Source organism: Arachis stenosperma, chromosome 10, assembly GCF_014773155.1.
Source record: "Arachis stenosperma cultivar V10309 chromosome 10, arast.V10309.gnm1.PFL2, whole genome shotgun sequence".
In the NCBI taxonomy this organism is placed as follows: Eukaryota; Viridiplantae; Streptophyta; class Magnoliopsida; order Fabales; family Fabaceae; genus Arachis; species Arachis stenosperma.
The window spans coordinates 83,409,278-83,433,125 of record NC_080386.1 but is presented as its reverse complement, the minus strand read 5'-3'; the positions used below and the strand labels follow the sequence as shown (position 1 = coordinate 83,433,125).

At 38.9% G+C, this 23,848-nt stretch overlaps 1 non-coding gene across 1 annotated transcript; it reads right to left on the bottom strand.

The window, feature by feature from the left end:
* Positions 1-16,181: 16,181 nt before the first annotated feature.
* Positions 16,182-16,285, bottom strand: LOC130958745 (small nucleolar RNA R71). Its single transcript, XR_009077851.1, has one exon. It is a non-coding gene; the product is annotated as a small nucleolar RNA R71 (small nucleolar RNA).
* Between the last annotated feature and the right edge of the window lie 7,563 nt (positions 16,286-23,848).

The window sequence follows — 23,848 nt, the reverse complement described above, 5'->3', positions numbered from 1 at the left end:
CACAGGGTTGTGCGGGCGCACGCCCAAGAAAGTTTTCAAATGTATGCGTACGCATAGAGGTGTGCGTACGCACAGGTAGTAAAATTTTTAACTCTGTTCATCCGCACAAGACGTACGAACGCCATCAACAGAGTGCACCTTCCAACGTGTGCGTACGCACAGGTTGCAAAACTTCGTTGGTTGTGTGCACGCACAGGTCGTGCTAGCACTCTCAACGGCAAGCTTTCCCCTGTGTGTGTGCGCAAAAGACTGTGCGTGTGCACAGATTCAAAAACTCATAGGGATGTGCGTGCGCACAAGGCTGTGCATGCGCAAGGCTATGCGTGCGCACAAGCTGTGCATGCGCGCAAGGCTGTGCGTGCGCACACAAACCAGAAATCACAAATTCTGCAGCATGCATAGAATTTCAGATTTTGACACCAAACTTTGAATGATCATAACTTCCTCTACAAGAATCCATTTCCTACAAACTTTATATCCATTTAAAGATTTTGAAAACTGAGGCTCAAGTTATGATCCGTCAAAGTTCACCAAAAATCTATTTTTACCAAAAACCTCCAAACATCATTTAACCAACTCTCAATTCAATACCAAATTAAAACCTGCTCAATCATCATAAAACACTACGACACCTAACATCTTACCATTTCATATTATTCTCCTCAATTTCACACCTGAATTACTCAACCATTACACCATATATCACTATCAATACATAATTTCCAATTCAATCGTAAATCCACACTCATAATCATCATCATCCAACAACAACCTCAACAACCAAAACAAATCCTCATCCATTCCAGTAATTATTACCAAATAATATCTAAGATTAACCAAATCCATTATAAAACTCATCAACACCAATAATTCTCAACAATCATCAAAAACCACAATAACCAATAATCAAAATCATCATAAACATCCATTTTCAAATCTCAACACCCACCAACACAACTCATCAATAATCATCATCTAACAATATGTATATCATCACACTCAAACCCATTCATCCTACATCCAAACCATCATCAATCATACATTTATATACAATTAATCATACAATCAAATCTTTCAACCTATCTTAAGGTCAACTAGCCTAAGTGTCCAATAATATTACATATTATATAGAGTCGACCAAAACCATACCTTGGCCGCTCCCCAAAATGCACACCGCACAAAGATTGGAGTCCAACAAGCTTTCAATTCACCACCAAGCCACCAAAACTCAAAATAACATCATATATATATATATATCAAAATCAATACCTAAGATACACAAAAAAACTAAACACAAGGGTTTAGTAAAACCTTACCTTATTCAACGAGATTAGGGGTAAAATCCAACAAGCAAAATCACAAAATCTACTCAAAACTATAACCCCATAAATGTAGAATTATAGGGCTGAAAACTGGAGTTTGAGACACGATTTCTTACCAGATTTTCTTAAAAAGAAATGAAGATATCGACAAGAGCTTCGCATGGTCATAAACGGCTCGTCAATTGGAGTTCCGTAGCTCAAGTTATGGCTCCCAGAAGGTGATGATGAATAGTGACACTAACCATCACCTCTCTTCTCTCTCAGTCCGAGCTCTCTTTCATGTGGGGGTGAAAAATGAGCTGATTGCTCATTAATAGACCATATATATGTTGGGACTTGGGCCCGGTCCAACCCATTATCGTTTTAGGTCCGTTTGGCCCACTTTGGGCCAAAACCTTTAAGATTAGTGCCCGGTTTTCAATTCTAAATTATTTTTGGTCCTTTCAAAATAATAAATCAATTTTCAAAATCTTATTTTCCAAAATACACAGTACTGGATAGACTAGAGCCGGCACTGCCAGCTTAAGCGCCAGTATGCATTTTTACAAAATCTTTTCGAAAAAGAAACATTTTCCAATTCAGAAAAATTCATTGAAATCAAATTTCACCTTTATATTTTCAAATTAAAACTTCTAAATTTTGAATCTATTCCGGGAACTAAAATTATTATTTTTATTAAAACGGTTTTACATAAATTCTGATTCTTACATTCTCCCCTTCTACTAAAATTTTTGCCCTTGAAAATTCGAAACATGCGATATATATATATATATATATATATATTCTCCATGAAGCATTCTACTATCAACGTTATCCACCCAACAAGTTGCCAAAGCATCTCATTCATTATCATCCTATCATGTCAATGTTCTCCCTCGTCTTCGGCTGCGTCACTCTGATTATCGTCATTCTGAATCCAAAAATTTTCCTTAAACCAAATACCAATTTTGTAATATTTTTCAAAACCTTTTAAAACAAGTTCAATATAAATGAGTCCATTGTTAAAACCTTCTCAAAAGAGTCAAAAATCATTTATTTGTAAATCAATCTCTTCGAAGCATGATTTTTCCTAGATTTATTGAAATCCTTAAATCAGGACCTTTCAATTTGAATCCTTTTTGATAAGTTAAATTACAGACCAAATTCAAAAACTAAGAAAATCTTGGAGCTCACTTTTTCTATAAACCATATTATTCAAACTAAGAATTTCAACTTAGTTTCAAATCCAAATCATTTAAACCAATGTTCCAAACCAGATTTGAAAATTATTTTAAACCTTAAAATCGCAAAGTCATAGTTAAAAATCGCAAAAGCGTCAGTCGATACTTTCGTTGACACTAGTGCTGAACTGCACCCATCACCCATACAGCGAGTTGACAAGATTTCTGGTCATGCCCGATAACCATTCCGGCACGTTCACTCTGATTTATCGTCATTAAGAATTTGGATTACTCAACTACATGCATCAAAAGCCTCCTTCTCCATCGGTCCCTCTAACGAATCTCTAAGTTTGACCAAACTTATGACAACCTTCCATAAGATAAAGCTAATACAACGAGAATAACATATTACAACAACTTTATGTGCTTACCTCTTATAAGCGGATTCGACTCCGTCGCCTCCCCTGCATTCATAGTGAAATCTCGGCCTAGTTGTGGATTCTGACCGTCATTTCAGTTCCCACGACGATAATACATGGATATATGTCCAGGCTTCCCACAAGTAAAACACAGATGACCTACCCTCATATGGTGAAATTGAGGATTGTTGTCCCTTTCGAAGCTCCCATCTCTTTTAAAGATTTGCCCCCTAGGTCCAAGGTAATTGCCACGTCCTCGATTAGCGTTTCCTCCATGAGTGTCCCTTGACGAGGCTACCGTCTTTGCATATTCCTCAACCACTCTCACCTTGTTCACAAGATCGGAGAAGGTCCGAATCTCAAAAAGAGCAATAGCAGTCATAATGCCGTCCTTGAGGCCTCTTTGATACTTAATGCACTTCCAACTTTCATAGGTCTCCAGGGCACCCTGAGACACCCTAGAGAACCTACAGAGTTCCTCAAATTGGCTAGTATAGTCTACCACAGACAAGGAACCTTGTTTTAGCTGCAAAAGCTCCATCTCCTTCGCTTCCCTAGCAGATTTAGGAAAGTACTTCTTGCAGAAAGCTGTTTGGAATACCTCCCAAGGAATGTCAGCATTTTGAAGCGGTAGCAAGCAGCATTCTCCTTGGCACCAATGCCGAACCTCTCCCAAAAGCTGATATACAGCAAACTCCACATATTGGTTGTTTGGAACATGCTGTGTGTAATACCCTACCACACAGAGTCTTATGCTTAAGTCATAAAATAGAGGTAGCGAGGTAATAAAACCTCTAAAAACAAAGATTAGTACGTATAGTAATGTAAAAAATGTTTGTAACTAGGAGCCATTGAAGAAAGAGGGTAAATAAAAACCGTTAAAGCGAAAAGCGAAACACTCTGATCGATAACGTGAACGAAACAAATATAGAATAAGCTAACATGATAAGATATATAAGAGAGTAAATACAGATATCAAGATTCGATACTCGATTTGCAAAGATAACCGGTCCGAGCATATAAGTATACATACATATGTAAAGGAACTACCAAAAAGACAACCCAAAATACAATCCCGAGAGCTAAGTATCTAAACAAGTTTATAAAACCAAAATACAATCCCGAGAGCTAAGGATATTTGCCAAACTAGAAGTCTCCAGCAGGCCTCAGCGAGGAGTCTCACGTCCTGCATCTGAAAACCATAAAATCTGCATGGGTGAGAACCGGAGGTTCTCAGCATGGTAACAGTGCCCAAATATCTAACATGTAATGTCCTGTGAAAGCCGAAAGCAATCCTAGAACTCCCAAGTATAATCAAAACGTATAAATATACTAAATCATGAGAAATATAAAAGTAGGCAACTAACTTAAGGATCTTCAATCTAACTAAATATCTCCAAATCCTGCAAACCTCCTGTAACAACCCTGATTTTCGAGTACGCGAGATCTTTTCTGAAGGCGCGGAATCCTCCGGAAGATCAATAAAGGGAACACCTCTGTTATATCATTAAGCATCTCAATCCTCGTTATCATTATATCATCCTTAAGCTAGAACCTCTTTTGGGGCAAACTTGACAACATAATAACGAGGAACCTAGTTTTTGAATCGTATCGGTTAGGAGTTTTGATTTAAGTTTTTGTAAATAGTCTCAATTCATGATAGAAGAGAGATAATAGTATAATATTAGTATTATATTAGTATTAGAAGATGATTGAATGATATTATAAGGTTACCTGGTCTGTTTTAGTTAAAAATAGAAAATCGGTTTAACCGGGTTCACAATTTACTGGTGCAGATTAGCACCAGCACTCTCTGATGACTTTAGCAATGCTAAGGCCTCATCATACATATTCTATTCTCATAATAAATATGTTACTAGTGTCATTTATACTAGTAGCTCAGAAAATAATTTTTTAGAGATGTTTTTACGAGTGTTCCGATACATCGAGTTTTAGTAGTTATACACCTGAGATATTTTAATATTATTTTAACCCACCTCCAAGCCAACCATTCACAACTCACCTTACACCCCCAAGACATCAAAGGCTGTCTCATTTCATCATTTTGGCCGAAAATAACAAGAGAGAAAAGAGAGAAACTTTCATGAACACTTAATCTTCAAAGCTTGATTTCTTCTGAACTAAAACTCAAATCAAAATTCCGATTTTACCAAAATGATCCTCTCTTCTTTCTCTACATAACCATGTAACTTATCAAGGCTGGAAATAAGGTGAGATGGCTGTTCCTTTACCCTTTGAATTCGGTTTTCAAGGAAACATGCTTAAACATGTGTTTTCCTAATGTTCTTCCTTAAATCTCTTGCTTAGCTTGACTTGTGGGCCAAAGATCTTTGATTTCCTGCACGTTTAAGGTGACGATAACCTTCCTAAGATGCTACTGAAGTTCGTTTATTTGATGGTTTAGAGTTTTAAAGTTGTTCTTGATGTGTTTTAGGAAGAAAAAGTGCTTTAAGAACACTTCAAAGAGTAACCGGATTAGGAGCAGCAAATCAAGGTAGGGTTTGACAAAATTAATCTTGATTGATTGTGTTTGAGTTGTGTGATTATGTTATGGTTTGGCTGTGCTTGAAATTGGTGACTTATATGAGTGATTCTTATTGAAAATTTGGTGAAATTTTGATGAAATTTGATGAAATTCAAGCTTTAAAGTTCATGTTCTTGGGGCAGCTGGAAAAACGAAACCCTAGGCTTAAATTGAGGTTCAATTTTTGTTAAAATCATGTAGAAAAGATGGGGTTTTAGTGGCTGCTAATTTATTATGAATTATAGTAAAAATTGGTTGCTGAAAAGAATGAAAAACGAGTAAAAATAGAGAAAGAATCTGAAGAATTTACGAAGAACACTTTGAGTGTGGTGAAGAACATTGAAGAACACCTTTTAGATCTTAAAAAGGGCAAGTTTGTAATTATTTTGGTGTTTGAGGGGTTATTTGGTAATTTCTGAAAGATAGGGTAGTTAAAGTAGAAATATTAAAAGTTACAGGTGGTAAAAAGTGAATTTTAAAGGATAAAAGTTAAAAAAGGGTAATTTTCAAAAATTTAATGATAAAATAATAAATATTAATAAAATAATAAATAATAATATTTAATTAAAAATAATATTTTAATAAAAATAATAAAATAATACGGAAAAGGCAGTTTTTTGTAAAAGCTTTAGAAAGACAACTTTAAGGGCAGAATCTCATAATTACCTTCATAAAACACTTAGGGAGTGGTAAGAACATATTAGTGAGGCAAATTTAAATGAAAGATAAAAAGTTAAAGAAAAGATAAAAACCAAAGAAAATTCTGTAAAGTTTTAATGACAGAAGTCAGACAGAGATTAGTAAACGAACTAGGGAAACATAGTTAGTCCTTGAGTTGCGACTAGGGTTAGGTATTATATGAAAAGTTAAACTGTTTCAGTATAGACTTAATGAACCTATACTTGGGGCAGAATAACTATTCATACCAAAATTTACATAAGCTTTAAATATATACGTTAAGCAGAGAAATCAGAGTAAAGTAAAGAGATAAAGAGAAAAAGAGTGATATGGATACAGAAGAAAGAGTAATCAGAGAAAATTAAAGAGATACAGAGAATAGAGTAACCAGAACAGAGTAAAGATATACAAAGAAAAAATGGTAATATGATAAAGAGAAAAAATGGTTTGAGCCAAGCTTTTGTAAAAGTGAAAGATGTAAAGTTTGTATAGTTTGATTGAACAGAGAAAGAAAGAGGTACCGCATAAAAATGTGAAAGTGATGATGAATACTGAGAATAATAATGAATGATGGTAATGAGAATGATTATGTGATGATCTGCTGCGTGAAGGCAGTCAGATAGATAGTGGTACGACCACAGAACATTTTCCAGTACTACACAGCTATTGAGAGCTATACCTGCAACTGATAACCTGGGATCACTTGCAGAGGATATTAATTCATACACAGCTAGAATGCCGCACCTGTAAGGCAAAGATTGCTTACAGAGGATATGATTTCATACACAGCTGGAATGCCGTCACCTGTAAGGCAGAGTTTGCTTACAGAGGATATGACGCATACATCAGTTAGTGAGAACTGTACCTATGCTGACTGGAAAACCATACCCGTTTCAGCTGCTTCGGGTACGTCGGGAGCGGGTAGAAACCGACAAATGAGCTCATTACCTGCACTAGGGCTAGACATGCATCATACTTGGTTGTGTATTTCCTCTGTTATGGTTATTGTATGAATGTGTGCTCTCCTTGTTTCTATTCTATTCTCTGTGTTTGTGTTATTTTCTTGTATCCTTATGTTTGTGCTATGCTATTTGTTTTATTTATCTTCCCTATTTATCTGTGTTTTCTATTTACTGCTTCTCCGTATTGTGCTATTAGTCTGCTAAACAACATAGAATTAATGAACGTAACTAATAACCCCGGCCTTACTAAGAACTCCCCAGTTCTTACCCCTTCTCTCTCCTTTCCCCCTTCAGATGGAAGCATGAGTACCCTTTCGTAGTTTGCTGATGACTATTCTGTAAAGAGGATTCTGCTCTAGGTAGTCTTCTGAGCCTAGAGTGAACTCCATTACCTGTTTATATGTATATATTGTGAGGCCAGCCAACGTCAGTACCCTGCTTATCTACAAACTTTAGCCTAAGTTCTCCGTACGATGTTGCTGTTATGTGGCCACTCGATGAAGTACTTGAGAGACGCTCTTTGACTACATATGATCGTGTAGAAAAGTAGTAGATGACCTTTCACCTTTTGATGACGTTCCACCTGACTTGGGTTTTGAAGACTTAGAACGTACTTTCCCTCGCTTTAGTAGTTAGAGGGACTAGGTGAGTATAGAGTCTAGGCTAGCCTGGGTGCCAGCTTAGGGACTTCTTGAACAAGTCAGGACCTGGGATGTTGTATGTATGTATGTATATATATATATGTATATATATATATATATATATATGTATATATATATATATATATTAATTATTTAGCTATATCTAGGGGTGTTCTAACTAAAAGTCTATACCCAAACAAAGGATGGATCACGGAATGATATCAACTGCTTGTGATATATTTATGTATGGTTGTTTATAAATATTTTATCTGTTACTATTTATGGATTGATTATAAATGATTCTGTTTTTAATCCAAACGTTTTTTAAAAAAAAAGTACCTCACAAAATAACTACGTTTTTAACAATGAATCAGACTCATATAATAATTAATAGATAATAATTAGGAAGACAAGTTGGTAGCACTCGGTTTCTAGTATGATTATGACGTACCAGAAATTGGATCGTTACAATTTAGTATCAGAGCAGTTCGTTTCCAGTAGAGCCTGGGGAGTAGACTAAGTATGCTTCATTGCATACTCTGTTGTGTGTCTCATGCCTATAGGATATCCCAGTGATATATGTTGCATGATTGTTTCTGTGTTTTTATTTTGGGAATGTTCACATTTGACTTGAAGTGTTAAGACTAATCACCTTAATAATGATTGTTTGGTGTGAATAGGACTACAATGGGTTCACGGAGACGAGGCGTACGGGAAGGAATTCCTAATGTTAACTATGAGAGGGAACAGGAAACGTTTATGGCTACCATGAACAACGTGGCTGAAGCAGTGTGTGAAGCTGCGGCAGCAGCGGCTAGGGCTGTTGAACGTCTCGGAGTGAGAAATAGGAATGAGAATGAATATGGAGAAGATAATGGGAATGATGAGAATAACTTAGGGCATCCTGAAAGACCTATGACCCTTGCGACCTTTCTAAAGGTTAACCCGTCTAAGCTCAAGGGTACACTCGTTGCTACTAACGCTGATAACTGGTTTCGAGGTATTGAACGATCACTGAGAGCGCAACATGTTCCGGAAGGACAACACGTGGAGTTTACTACTTATATGCTCGAGGGAGAAGCTGAGTACTGGTGGCAGGGGATACAGTGACTGCTACAACATAATGAAGGTGACAATCCTTGGGATATTTTTAAAAATGAATTCTACAAGAAATATTTCCCGAGAGCAGTGCATGATGCTAAGGAAATAGAGCTTATGCAGCTGAGGCAAGGGGATATGACTATTGCTGAGTATGCTCGTAATTTCGATGACTTGTGTCGTTTCTCTAAGATCTGTCAAAGGAATCCTGCTGACTTTGAAGAATGGAAGTGCTTGAAGTTTGAAGGAGGCCTTCGTGATGATCTGATGAGTTCAATAGTTCCGCTGGAGATACGTAATTTTGCCAAATTAGTCAACAAGAGCAAGTTAGTGGAAAAATGTATTAATAAAGTGATTGTGGCCAAGGTGAGTCACTAAGCATTTCCACCAAGGCGTCTTAGCAATCATCAGGCAGCTGGGAGAAGGGTGCATTTTAAAGCACGTGGCATACGACAACATAAGAACCCACAAGTTGGTAATATTACTGCTCGATGTACGGGTAAGAATGGAGGTAAAGTAAGGCAAGGCAATGGTAAACGAGCCCATCAGGCTTACATAAACCCTGCATGTAAGCAATGTGGAAAAGAGCATGGTAACAGATCTTGCTAGTTTAGATCACCTAACTGCTATGCTTGTGGAGAACTTGGACATATTGCCAAGGATTGTCCGAAGGGATTTACTCAAAATCCAGTCAAAACCCAATAACAAGGACGAGTGTTTGCTATCACTATTTACAATGTTGTACAATCATACGCCCTCATTTAAGGTCAGTGTTATGTCAAGAATCGATTTCTAACTATACTATATGATTCGGGTGCATCGCATCCTTTATTTCTCTAACTGTTGCTCACAAATTAGGATTATATTTCTTTAAATTGAATTTTCACTTGATTGTTCATACACCTGGATTGCAAAATGCTTTGACCAGTTTAATGTACCTGCAAGTACCACATGCTATTAGGAATCGGACTTTTATACATGATCTAATCTGTTTCCCTCAATGTGGTTTAGAAGTTATTTTAGGATTAGATTGGTTATCTAAGTATCATGTTTTCCTTGATTATTTTAAAAGAACTGCTGTTATTCCATCTGATAGTCTATGTACTAAACCATTTCTGTCCCACACCTTATATCTGAATTCTATAAGAGTTACCTTAGATGGGAGTGATTGTGAGGGGTACGTTCAGTTGGTGGCTAGCTCGAATGATAGTGAATTAAGCCTAGAACGGATCCGAGTAGAGAAGGAATTTCCTGAGGTTTTCCCAGATGACATACCTAAGTTTCCCCCTCAGTGAGAGATAGAGTTCAACATTGATCTAGTACCTGGAACCGGACCAATATCTATAGCACCATATTGGATGTCACCACTAAAACTTGCGGAGTTGAAGAAGTAGTTGGATGAGCTACTTGTCAAGAAGTTTATTCGTCCCAGTGCGTCACCATGGAGAGCTCTGATATTATTAGTAAAAAAAAGAAGACGGTGGAATGAGTCTCTACGTGGATTATCGACGGTTAAATAAAGTCACTATCAAGAACAAGTATCCACTTCCACGGATTGATCATTTGATGGATCAGTTGAAAGGTCCAACTGTGTTCTCGAAGAGAAATTTGCGATCGGGTCATCACCGAATTCGAATAAGCAAGCTAGATATACCAAAGACGGTATTCAGGATTCAAAAATGATGACGATGTTGAGATGTATGGGAATAGAGGCACCAGAAGCTGTGAGACAAGATCGTAGTGGCTTATGGAGGTACAAGGAAGAATTTGTGTGCCTAACTTTGGAGAATTGCGACAAAAGATTCTTGCTCAAGCTCCCCATAGTAGATTTTCTATGCATCCTGAAGTGACAAAGATGTATCAAGATTTGAAACGAATGTTCTGGTGGCCAGGCTTAAAGAAAGAAGTAGCTGATTATGTCTCAAAATGTTTAACTTGAAAGAAGGTGAAAGTAGAACATCAGAAGCCGTTAGGAACCCTGCAACCCTTGGAAATACCACAATGGAACTAGGAGTAGACCACTATGGATTTTATCACGGGATTGCCATGAACCTCAACAGGGCATGATGCCGTTTGGGTGATTGTGGACAGATTTACAAAATCGGGCATTTTCTTCTGATTCGAGTTGACCATACTTTAGAAAGGCTGGCATGGATATATATTCAAGAAATCGTACAACTGCACGGGATACCTTTGTCAATTGTTTTAGATCGAGATCCGAGATTTACTTCTAGATTCTGGGGAGCTTTTCAGAAAGTGTTGGGAACAGAATTGCACAAGAGTACAGCATACCATCCTCAGGCAGACGGACAATCAGAGTGGACAATCCATACATTAGAAGACATGCTAGGATCATGTATGATAGACGATCAAAGCAGCTGGGATAAGTATTTGTTGTTGGTCGAATTCGTCTACAATAACAGCTACCAACAAAGTATCGGAATGGCACCATATGAAGCTTTCTACGGAAGAAGATGTCAGACACCATTATGTTGGAATGATGACGGAGAAGCTAGTGTCTTTGGTCCAGACTTAGTGCAAGAAACTACTGAGGAGATAAAGGGGATTCTTCAGAAGATCTAGACAGCACAAAGCCATCAAAAGAGCTATGCCAATAATAGACGTAGACCCTTAGAGTTTAGTGAGGGAAACCATGTCTTTCTAAAAAGGTAACTTCGATTACTGGAATAGATAGAGCCCTTAAGACTAAAGGGCTTAACCCATGATATATAGAACCTTTCCAAACACTTAAAAGAGTCAGTCTAGTAGCTTATCTAGTAGCCCTTCCCCCATATCTGTCAAACCTTCATGATGTTTTTCATGTCTCGCAACTTAAAAAATATATTCTCGACAAGAGTCACGTTTCACAACCAGAGACAGTACAGTTACGAAACGATTTGACATATCGAGCATCACCAGTTCAGATCGTAGAAAAAAGTGATAAGCAACTAAGAGGCAAGACTGTTCGCTAGTCAAAGTAGCATGGGAACCAAGAGGAGAAGAAGAGCACACTTGGGAACTGGAAGATAAGATGAAAGCTGATTACCCGCATCTTTTCCCAGGTAACTGAAATTTTGAGGGTAAAATTTTCTTTTAGGAGGGTAGAATGTAACAACCCTGATTTTCGAGTACGCGAGATCTTTTCTGAAGGCACGGAATCCTCCGGAAGATCAGTAAAGGGAACATCTCTGTTATATCATCAAGCATCTCAATTCTCATTATCATTATGTCATCCTTAAGCTAGAACCTCTTTTGGGGCAAACATGACAACACAATCACGAGGAACCTAGTTTTTAAACCGTATCGGTTAGGAGTTTTGATTATAGTTTTCGTAAATAGTCTCAGTTTGACAAACCGGACTCGATTCATGATATAAGAGAGATAATAGTATAATATTAGTATTATTAGTATTAGAAGATGATCGAATGATATTATAAGGTTACCTGGTCTGTTTTAGTTAAAAATAGAAAATCGGTTTAACTGGGTTCACAGTTTACTGGTGCAGCTTAGCACCAGCACTCTGATGAGCGGATAATTTGTACGCTTTTTGGCATTATTTTTAGTATGTTTTTAGTGTGATCTAGTTAGTTTTTAGTATATTTTTATTAGTTTTTAATTAAAATTCACTTTTCTGGACTTTACTATGAGTTTGTGTGTTTTTCTGTGATTTCAGGTATTTTCTGGCTGAAATTGAGGGACCTGAGCAAAAATCTGATCCAGAGACTCAAAAGGACTGCAGATGCTGTTGGATTCTGACCTCCCTGCACTCGAAGTGGATTTTCTAGAGCTACAGAAGCCCAATTGGCGCGCTCTCAACGGCGTTGGAAAGTAGACATCCTGGGCTTTTCAGCAATATATGATAGTCCATACTTTGCCCAAGATTTGATGGCCCAAACCGGCGTTCAAAGTCACCTCAAGAAATTCCAGCGTTAAACGCCGGAACTGGCACCTAAATGGGAGTTAAACGCCCAAACTGGCATAAAAGCTGGCGTTTAACTCCAAGAGGAGTCTCTACACGAAAAAGCTTCATTTGCTCAGCCCAAGCACACACCAAGTGGGCCCGGAAGTGGATTTTTATGTCATTTACTCATCTCTGTACACCCTAGGCTACTAGTTTTCTATAAGTAGGACCTTTTACTATTGTATTTAGACAGATCTTGGTAGCCATCTTTGAGTTTTATGCTATCTTAGATCACTGGGAGGCTGGCCATTCGGCCATGCCTAGACCTTGTTCTTATGTATTTTCAACGGTGGAGTTTCTACACACCATAGATTAAGGTGTGGAGCTCTGCTGTACCTCGAGTATTAATGCAATTACTATTGTTCTTCTATTCAATTCCGCTTGTTCTTGTTCCAAGATATCACTTGTTCTTCAACTTGATGAAGGTGATGATCTGTGACACTCATCATCATTCTCACTCATGAACAAAGTGACTGACAACCACTCTTGTTCTACAAGCATTCGAGGCTCTAGTGAATATCTCTTGGATTCTTTAACCGGAATCTTCGTGGTATAGGCAAGAACTGATGGCGGCATTCAAGAGAATCCGGAAGGTCTAACCTTGTCTGTGGTATTCTGAGTAGGATTCAATGATTGAATGACTGTGACGTGCTTCAAACTCCTGAGGGCGGGGCGTTAGTGACAGACGCAAAAGAATCAATGGATTCTATTCCGGCCTGATTGAGAACCGACAGATGAATTCTGCTATGACTGTGACAGGGCATATGCAATCGCTTTCAATGAGAGGATGGGAGGTAGCCACTGACAACGGTGAAACCCTACACGAGCTTGCCATGGAAAGGAGTAAGAAGGATTGGATGAAGACAGTAGGAAAGCAGAGAAACGGAAGGGAAGGCATCTTCATACGCTTATCTGAAGCTCTCACCAATGATATACATAAGTATCTCTATCTTTATCTTTATGTTTTATTCATCATCTATACCCAGTTGAGTCTGCCTGACTGAGATCTACAAGGTGACCATAGCTTGCTTCATAGCAACAATCTCCGTGGGATCGACCCTTGCTCACGTAAGGTATTACTTGGACGACCCAGTGCACTTGCTGGTTAGTTGTGCGAAGTTGTGTTTATGCCATGGTATTGAGCACCAAGTCTTTGGAGCCATTACTAGGGATTATTTGAGATGTGAAAAAGTATTGATCACAATTTCGTGCACCAAGTTTTTGGCGCCGTTGCCGGGGATTGTTCGTGTATGGACAACTGACGGTTCATCTTGTTGCTTAGATTAGGTATTTATTTTTTTTTCGAAATTCTTGAAGATGAATTCTAGAGTTTCATGATGATTTGTTGAAATCTGGCTGGCTGAGAAGCCATGTCTAATCTCATTGGACCGAGGTTTCAACTTATCATCACAGAAGCTTGTTGATTTTTTTTGTCAATCTTGCTTTTGGAGCAGTGATCTGCTAAGGCTTGGCTGGCCTTTGGCCATGTCTAGTGTTTTGGACCGAAGCTTTCTTTGAAAGCTTGGCTGGCTGTGAAGCCATGTCTAATTCCTGGACCGGAGTCTTAGACTAGCATTGCACTGATTCCTGGAATTCTCATTAAGAATTTTGATATCTTTTTCCACTTAATTTTCGAAAACCACAAAAAAAAAATTCACAAAATCATAAAAACCAAAAATATTTGATGTTTCTTGCTTGAGTCTAGTGTCTCATCTTAAGTTTGGTGTCAATTGCATACATTCATTCATATGTCTCAAGGACCTTCAAGTAATTCTTGATGATTTCTTACTCTGATCTTTGAATTCTTTTGACTTGAGTGTTTATGTGTCTCATGTAGTGTCAGTAGTATACAAACTGCTAAGTTTAGTGTCTTGCATGCATTGTTATTTGATTCTTGTTGCATTTTGATTATTAAAAATCCAAAAATATTTTTTAATTTGTGTCTTTTCAAGTCAATAATACAAAGAATTGAAGATTTAGAACATACTGCAGAGGAATTATACAGAAAAAGCTGAGCATTCGAAAATGCCCAGTGAAGAAGACAGACTGGCGTTTAAACGCCAGCCAGGGTACCTGGTTGGGCGTTTAACGCCCAAAAAGGGTGCATTTTGGGCGTTAAACGCCAGAATGGATACCATTCTGGGCGTTTAACGCCAGGATGGTGCTAGGAGGAAGATTTTGTTTTCAAAATCAAATTTTTCTAAGTTTTCAAAGTTTTTCAAAATCAAATGTTTTTCAAATCATATCTTTTCAATCAAATGTTTTCAAAATCAATTTCTTTCCTTTTTCAAAGATACTTACTAACAATTAATGATTTGATTGAACATCTCAAATTTGTTGTCTTTTCTGTTGAGAAAGGTTTAATGTTTGAATCATATCTTTTCTTGTTAGGCAAGTCATTAATTTTTAAAATCAAATCTTTTTAAAAATTATTTTAAAATCATATCTTTTAAAATGGTTTTCAAATCAAATCTTTTCAATCATATCTTCTTAACCACATCTTTTTCAAAATAATTTTTCAATCAAATCTTTTTAACTTCTAATTTCAAAATCTTTTTTCAAAAATCACTTGATTTCTTTCTCACTTTTATTTTCGAAAATCAATTAAGTGTTTTTCAAAATGTTTTCAAAATCTTTTTAATTTGATTTTCGAAAATTACCTTCCTCTCTTCCCACATCCTTCTATTTATGGAGTACTACTCCCTCTTAATGCACAATTCGAACTTCATCCAATTAAAGTTCGAATTCTTCCCCTTCTTCTTTCTTCTATTTTTCTTTTCCTCTGACACCTCAAGGAATCTCTATACTGTGACATAGAGGATTCCATATCTTCTTGTTCTCTTCTCTTTCATATGAGCAGGAGCAGAGACAAAGGCATTCTTGTTGAAGCTGACCCTGAACCTGAAAGGACCTTGAAGAGAAAGCTAAGAGAAGCCAAAGCACAACTCTCTCTAGAGGACCTGACCGAATTCTTCAAAGAAGAAGAACTCATGGCAGCCGAAAATAACAACAATGCCAACAATGCAAGGAAGGTGCTGGGTGACTTTACTGCACCTACTCCCGACTTCTATGGGAGAAGCATCTCTATCCCTGCCATTAGAGCAAACAACTTTGAGCTTAAGCCTCAGTTGGTTTCTCTACTGCAACAGAATTGCAAGTTCCATGGACTTCCAATGGAAGATCCACATCAGTTTTTAGCTGAGTTCTTGCAAATCTGTGACACAGTCAAGACTAATGGGGTTGACCCTGAGGTCTACAGACTGATGCTATTCCCTTTTGCTGTAAGAGACAGAGCTAGAATATGGTTGGACTCTCAACCTAAGGATAGCCTGGACTCTTGGGAAAAGCTAGTCAATGCCTTCTTGGCAAAGTTCTTTCCACCTCAAAAATGGAGTAAGCTTAGAGTGGAAGTCCAAACCTTTAGACATAAGGATGGAGAATCCCTCTATGAAGCTTGGGAAAGATACAAACAATTGATCAGAAAATGTCCATCTGACATGCTTTCTGAATGGAGCATCATAGGTATTTTCTATGATGGTCTCTCTGAACTATCCAAGATGTCCTTGGATAGCTCTGCTGGAGGATCTCTTCATCTGAAGAAGACGCCTACAGAAGCTCAAGAGCTCATTGAAATGGTTGCAAATAACCAATTCATGTACACTTCTGAAAGGAATCCTGTGAACAATGGGACAAGTCAGAAGAAAGGAGTTCTTGAGATTGATGCTCTGAATGCCATACTGGCTCAGAACAAGATATTGACTCAACAAGTCAATTTGATTTCTCAAAGTCTGTCTGGAATGCAAAATGCACCAAGCAGTACTAAGGATGCTTCCTCTGAGGAAGAAGCTTATGATCCTGAGAACCCTTCAATGGAAGAGGTGAATTACCTAGGAGAACCCTATGGAAACACCTATAATTCTTCATGGAGAAATCACCCAAATTTCTCATGGAAAAATCAAGAGAAACCTCAACAAGGTTTCAATAACAATAATGGTGGAAGAAACAGGTTTAGCAATGGCAAGCCTTTTCCATCATCTTCTCAGCAACAGACAGAGAATTCTAAGCAGAACCAATCTGACTTAGCAACCATGGTCTCTGATCTAATCAAAACCACTCAAAGTTTCATGACTGAAACAAGGTCTTCCATTAGGAATTTGGAAGCACAAGTGGGACAGCTGAGCAAGAAAGTTACTGAACTCACTCCTAGTACTCTCCCAAGTAATACAGAAGAAAATCCAAAAGGAGAGTGCAAAGCCATAACCATGGCCGAATTTGGAGAGGAAGGAGATGAAGTGGACGCCACTGAGGAAGACCTCAATGGGCGTGCACTGACCTCCACTGAGTTCCCCAATGAGGAACCATGGGAATCTGAGGCTCAAAATGAGACCATAGAGATTCCATTGGACCTACTTCTGCCTTTCATGAGCTCTGATGAGTATTCTTCCTCTGAAGAGGATGAGTATGTCACTGAAGAGCAAGTTGCTAAATACCTTGGAGCAATCATGAAGTTAAATGACAAGTTATTTGGAAATGAGACTTGGGAGAATGAACCTCCTTTGCTCACCAAAGAACTGGATGACTTGTCTAGGCAGAAATTACCTCAAAAGAGACAAGATCCTGGGAAGTTTTCCATACCTTGTACCATAGGCACCATGACCTTCAAGAAGGCTCTGTGTGACTTAGGGTCAAGTGTAAACCTCATGCCTCTCTCTGTAATGGAGAAGCTAGGGATCTTTGAGGTACAAGCTGCAAGAATCTCATTAGAGATGGCAGACAACTCAAGAAAACAAGCTCATGGACTTGTAGAGAATGTTTTGGTAAAGGTTGGAGACCAGTACATTCCTACTGATTTCATAGTCCTAAGAGACTGGGAAGTGCATGGATGAATCCATCATCCTTGGCAGACCCTTCCTAGCCACAGCAAAGGCTGTGATTGATGTTGATGGAGGTGAACTGATCATTCAAGTGAATGAAAAATCCTATGTGTTTAAGGCTCAAGGATATCCCTCTATCACCATGGAGAAGAAGCATGAAGAGCTTCTCTCAAATCAGAGACTAACAGAGCCCCCACAGTCAAACTCTAAGTTTGGTGTTGGAAGGCCACAACCAAACTCTAAGTTTGGTGTTGAGCCCCCACATTCAAACTCCAAGTTTGGTGTTGGGAGGTCCCAACATTGCTCTGAATATCTGTGAGGCTCCATGAGAGCCCTCTGTCAAGCTACTGACATTAAAGAAGCGCTTGTTGGGAGGCAACCCAATGATTATATTTTATATATTTTCCTTTGTCATTTTATCTTATTTTGTAGGTTGATGATCATGAGAAGTCACAAAATCCATTGAAAAAGCAAAAACAAAATGAAAAACAGGAAGAAAAACAGCACACCCTGGAGGAAGAAGTTGCTGGCGTTCAAACGCCAGTAAACCTAGCAGTTGGGCGTTTAACGCCCAGTCTGGCACCATTCTGGGCGTTTAACGCCAGAAAGGGGCACCAGACTGGCGTTAAACGCCAGAAAAGGGCAAGAACCTGGCGTTAAACGCCAGGAATGGGCATCAGCCCGGTGTTTAACGCCAGAAATGGCTCAAAACGTGATTTTGAGCAACATTTGGTGCAGGGATGACTTTTCCTTGACACCACAGGATCTGTGGACCCCACAGGATCCCCACCAACCCCACCACTACTCTCTCTCTTCTTCCCCCATTCACCAATCACCTCAATACCTCTTCCCCAAAAACCCCTCACCTATCAAATCCCATCTTTCTCTTCACCACTCACATCCTTACACTAGAAGGGTCAACTTTAATCAAAGGTTGGACCAAGTCCTCACAGTCATATGTGAAGAGGGCGCACAATGGAAGAGAGACTCAAGAGGGAAGCCGGTTCAATTGAGAAGGCATGACCTCAAGCCCGTGGCTAGAGGATGGTTGGAGTTCATCCAACGCTCAATCATTCCCACTAGCAACCGGTCCGAAGTTACTCTAGACCGGGCCATCATGATTCATAGCATCATGATTGGAGAAGAAGTGGAAGTTCATGAGGTTATAGCCCAAGAACTCTACAAGGTGGCGGACAAGTCTTCCACCTTGGCAAGGTTAGCCTTTCTTCATCTCATTTTTCACCTCTGTTATTCAGTTGGAGTTGACATAGAAGGAGATATCCCCATTGATGAGGACAAGCCCATCACCAAGAAAAGGATGGAGCAAACAAGAGACCCCTCTCATCATGAGATCCCTGAGATACCTCAAGGGATGCACTTTCCTCCACAAGACTATTGGGAGCAAGTAAACACCTCCCTAGGAGAATTGAGTTCCAACATGGGACAACTAAGGGTGGAGCATCAAGAGCATTCCATCCTCCTCCATGAAATTAGAGAAGATCAAAGAATCATGAGAGAGGAGCAACAAAGACAAGGAAGAGACATTGAGGAGCTCAAGCACTCCATAAGACCTTCAAGAGGAAGAACAAGCCGCCATCACTAAGGTGGACCCGTTCTTTAATCTCCTTGTTCTTTAATTTTCTGTTTTTCGAATTTTAGTGCTTTATATTATCCATGTTTGTGTCTTGTGATCATTAGTGTCTATGCCTTAAAGTTATGAATGTCCTATGAATCCATCACCTTTCTTAAGAACTGTTCTTAATTGAAAAAGAAAAGAATTGCATGAATTTTGAATTTTATAACAGTTTAATTATTTTGATGTGGTGGCAACACTTTTGTTCTCTGAATGTATGCTTAAACAGTGCATATGTCTTTTGAATTTGTGGTTCATGAATGTTGGCTCCTGAAAGAATGATGAAAAAGGAGACATGTTACTGAGGATCTGAAAAATCATAAAAATGATTCTTGAAGCAAGAAAAAGCAGTGAATACAAAAAAAAAGAAAAAAAAAGAGAGAGGCGAAAAAAAAAAACCGAAAAAAAAAGAGAAAAAGAAAGAAAAAAGAAAGAAATAAAGTTGTGATCCAAGGCAATAAGAGTGTGCTTAAGAACCCTGGACACCTCTAATTGGGGACTTTAGCAAAGCTGAGTCACAATCTGAAAAGGTTCACCCAATTATGTGTCTGTGGCATGTATGTATCCGGTGGTAATACTGGAAGACAGAGTGCTTTGGGCCACGGCCAAGACTCAATAAGTAGCTGTGTTCAAGAATCATCATACTTAACTAGGAGAATCAATAACACTATCTGGATTCTAAGTTCCTAAAGAAGCCAATCATTCTGAGTTCCAAAGGATAAAGTGAGATGCCAAAACTATTCAGAAGCAAAAAGCTAGAAGCCCCGCTCATCTAATTAATACTGATCTTCATAGATGTTTTTGGAATTCATTGCATGTCTCTTCTTTTTATCCTATTTGATCTTTAGTTGCTTGGGGACAAGCAACAATTTAAGTTTGGTGTTGTGATGAGCGGATAATTTGTACGCTTTTTGGCATTGTTTTTAGTATGTTTTTAGTGTGATCTAGTTAGTTTTTAGTATATTTTTATTAGTTTTTAATTAAAATTCACTTTTCTGGACTTTACTATGAGTTTGTGTGTTTTTCTATGATTTCAGGTATTTTCTGGCTGAAATTGAGGGACCTGAGCAAAAATCTGATCCAGAGACTCAAAAGGACTGCAGATGCTGTTGGATTCTGACCTCCCTGCACTCGAAGTGGATTTTCTAGAGCTACAGAAGCCCAATTAGCGTGCTCTCAACGGCGTTGGAAAGTAGACATCCTGGGCTTTCCAGCAATATATGATAGTCCATACTTTGCCCAAGATTTGATGGCCCAAACCGGCGTTCAAAGTCACCTCAAGAAATTCCAGCGTTAAACACCGGAACTGGCACCTAAATGGGAGTTAAACGCCCAAACTGGCATAAAAGCTGGCGTTTAACTCCAAGAGGAGTCTCTACACGAAAAAGCTTCATTTGCTCAGCCCAAGCACACACCAAGTGGGCCCGGAAGTGGATTTTTATGTCATTTACTCATCTCTGTACACCCTAGGCTACTAGTTTTCTATAAGTAGGACCTTTTACTATTGTATTTAGACAGATCTTGGTAGCCATCTTTGAGTTTTATGCTATCTTAGATCACTGGGAGGCTGGCCATTCGGCCATGCCTAGACCTTGTTCTTATGTATTTTCAACGGTGGAGTTTCTACACACCATAGATTAAGGTGTGGAGCTCTGCTGTACCTCGAGTATTAATGCAATTACTATTGTTCTTCTATTCAATTCCGCTTGTTCTTGTTCCAAGATATCACTTGTTCTTCAACTTGATGAAGGTGTTGATCTGTGACACTCATCATCATTCTCACTCATGAACAAAGTGACTGACAACCACTCTTGTTCTACAAGCATTCGAGGCTCTAGTGAATATCTCTTGGATTCTTTAACCGGAATCTTCGTGGTATAGGCAAGAACTGATGGCGGCATTCAAGAGAATCCGGAAGGTCTAACCTTGTCTGTGGTATTCTGAGTAGGATTCAATGATTGAATGACTGTGACGTGCTTCAAACTCCTGAGGGCGGGGCGTTAGTGACAGACGCAAAAGAATCAATGGATTCTATTCCGGCCTGATTGAGAACTGACAGATGAATTCCGCTATGACTGTGACAGGGCATATGCAATCGCTTTCAATGAGAGGATGGGAGGTAGCCACTGACAACGGTGAAACCCTACACGAGCTTGCCATGGAAAGGAGTAAGAAGGATTGGATGACGACAGTAGGAAAGCAGAGAAACGGAAGGGAAGGCATCTTCATACGCTTATCTGAAGCTCTCACCAATGATATACATAAGTATCTCTATCTTTATCTTTATGTTTTATTCATCATCTATACCCATTTGAGTCTGCCTGACTGAGATCTACAAGGTGACCATAGCTTGCTTCATAGCAACAATCTCCGTGGGATCGACCCTTGCTCACGTAAGGTATTACTTGGACGACCCAGTGCACTTGCTGGTTAGTTGTGCGAAGTTGTGTTTATGCCATGGTATTGAGCACCAAGTCTTTGGAGCCATTACTAGGGATTATTTGAGATGTGAAAAAGTATTGATCACAATTTCGTGCACCACACTCTCTGATGACTTTAGCAGTGCTAAGGCCTCATCATACATGTTCTATTCTCATAATAAATACGTTACTAGTGTCATTTATGCTAGTAGCTCAGAAAATAATTTTTTAGAGATGTTTTTACGAGTGTTCCGATATATCGAGTTTTAGTAGTTATACACCTGAGATATTTTAATATTATTTTAACCCACCTCCAAGCCAACCAATCACAACTCACCTTACACCCCCAAGACATCCAAGTCTGTCTCATTTCATCATTTTGGCTGAAAATAACAAGAGAGAAAAGAGAGAAACTTTCATGAACACTTAATCTTCAAAGCTTGATTTCTTCTGAACTAAAACTCAAATCAGAATTCCGATTTCACCAAAATGATCCTCTCTTCTTCCTCTACATAACCATGTAACTTATCAAGGCTAGAAATAAGGTGATATGGCTGTTACTTTCCCCTTTGAATTCAGTTTTCAAGGAAACATGCTTAAACATGTGTTTTCTTGATGTTCCTCCTTAGATCTCTTGCTTAGCTTGACTTGTGGGCCAAATATCTTTGATTTCTTGCACGTTTAAGGTGAGGATAACCTTCCTAAGATGCTGCTGAAGTTCGTTTAGTTGATGGTTTAGAGTTTTAAAGTTGTTCTTGATGTGTTTTAGGAAGAAAAAGTGCTTTAAGGACACTTCAAAGAGTAACCAGATTTGGAGCAGCAAATCAAGGTATGGTTTGACAAAATTAAACTTGATTGATTGTGTTTGAGTTGTGTGATTATGTTATGGTTTGGCTGTGCTTGAAATTGGTGATTTATATGAGTGATTCTTGTTGAAATATTGGTGAAATTTTGATGAAATTTGATGAAATTCAAGCTTTAAAGTTCATGTTCTTGGGGCAGCTGGAAAAACGAAACCTGTTCCGAGGGTTACCTGAAACGTGTAGCTCGGTCGTCTGGAGAGGCCCGAGGTGGGGGTCAGGGACCCGAGCTTGATATGTGGAGTGGTTGGTGGTTGTACCTGCAATGACACTCCGATGCTTAAGTTAGCATGGGTCCAAGCAGATATATGTAGAATTGTAGAATGAATGCCATACCTGGGTGCTCCAGTGTATTTATAGTACTTTGGCCGTGATCTTCCTTGGATAAGATATTCTTATCTTATCTTATCTTTTGGGAGTTTTATCTCTATCTTTGTGGAACCGCCTTTTCTAGGCCCTTTCGGCCTTTAGGTTTTGGGCTGCGTTCCTTTTGATGGGCCTTCCTTTGCTTGATTGTCCGAGGTCCGACTTTTAGGCGTGGGCCTTTAGGACGAGGTCGGACCTTTTATGGATTTGCCGAGTTTGGAGGAGTTCGGTCAGGGTATGAACAGTGCCCCTGCCCGAGTTCGTCCTTTTTGGGAGGTCGAGCTCGGGCATAGTAGTTTTTCAAAATTCAAAAATGTGGCCGCTCCTGCATTTATTGCATTTTACCGTTCTTCCTCGATTTCCGTTCGGGCTCTGTGAAGGCTTTATTTATTTGCCCCTTTCTTCCTTTTTTTCTGCGTTTTTGTTTTTCTGCATTGCTTCTTTTTCTCTTTGCTCTGCTTCCCCGAATCTCTTCGTGTGCCTGTCGTCTCGTTCCTCGGAGCTTGTCGTCTTCGTTTTTTCTTTCCAGGTTTGTTCCCATGCTTCTCTTTTCTTGTGCGCATATGCTTTCTGTTCTTTGTGTGGCCTTTGTTTCTTTTTCTTTATGCCTGGGTTGCCCCGAAAAGAGGCGCCGCCATTGCTTTGTTGTTTGTATATGGGGGGGGCTCTTTTTTGTTCTCTGGTATTCTTTTTCGGGTTGCTGCATTTTCTTCGTTTGGGTTTCTGTTTCTTGTTTTGCTGAGTGGGTTTTTGCTGTCTGCTTTATGTGATTTTTGCTTGCTATTGTATTCTTCCTTGTAGGTAAGAATTTTATGTCTCGAAAGGTTCTTCAAGCGATGTCGACCAAGATTCCAAGTGGTCTTGGTTGGGTAGACCCTCTTCCTCTAAAAGTCCCTTCTGTGGTAGATT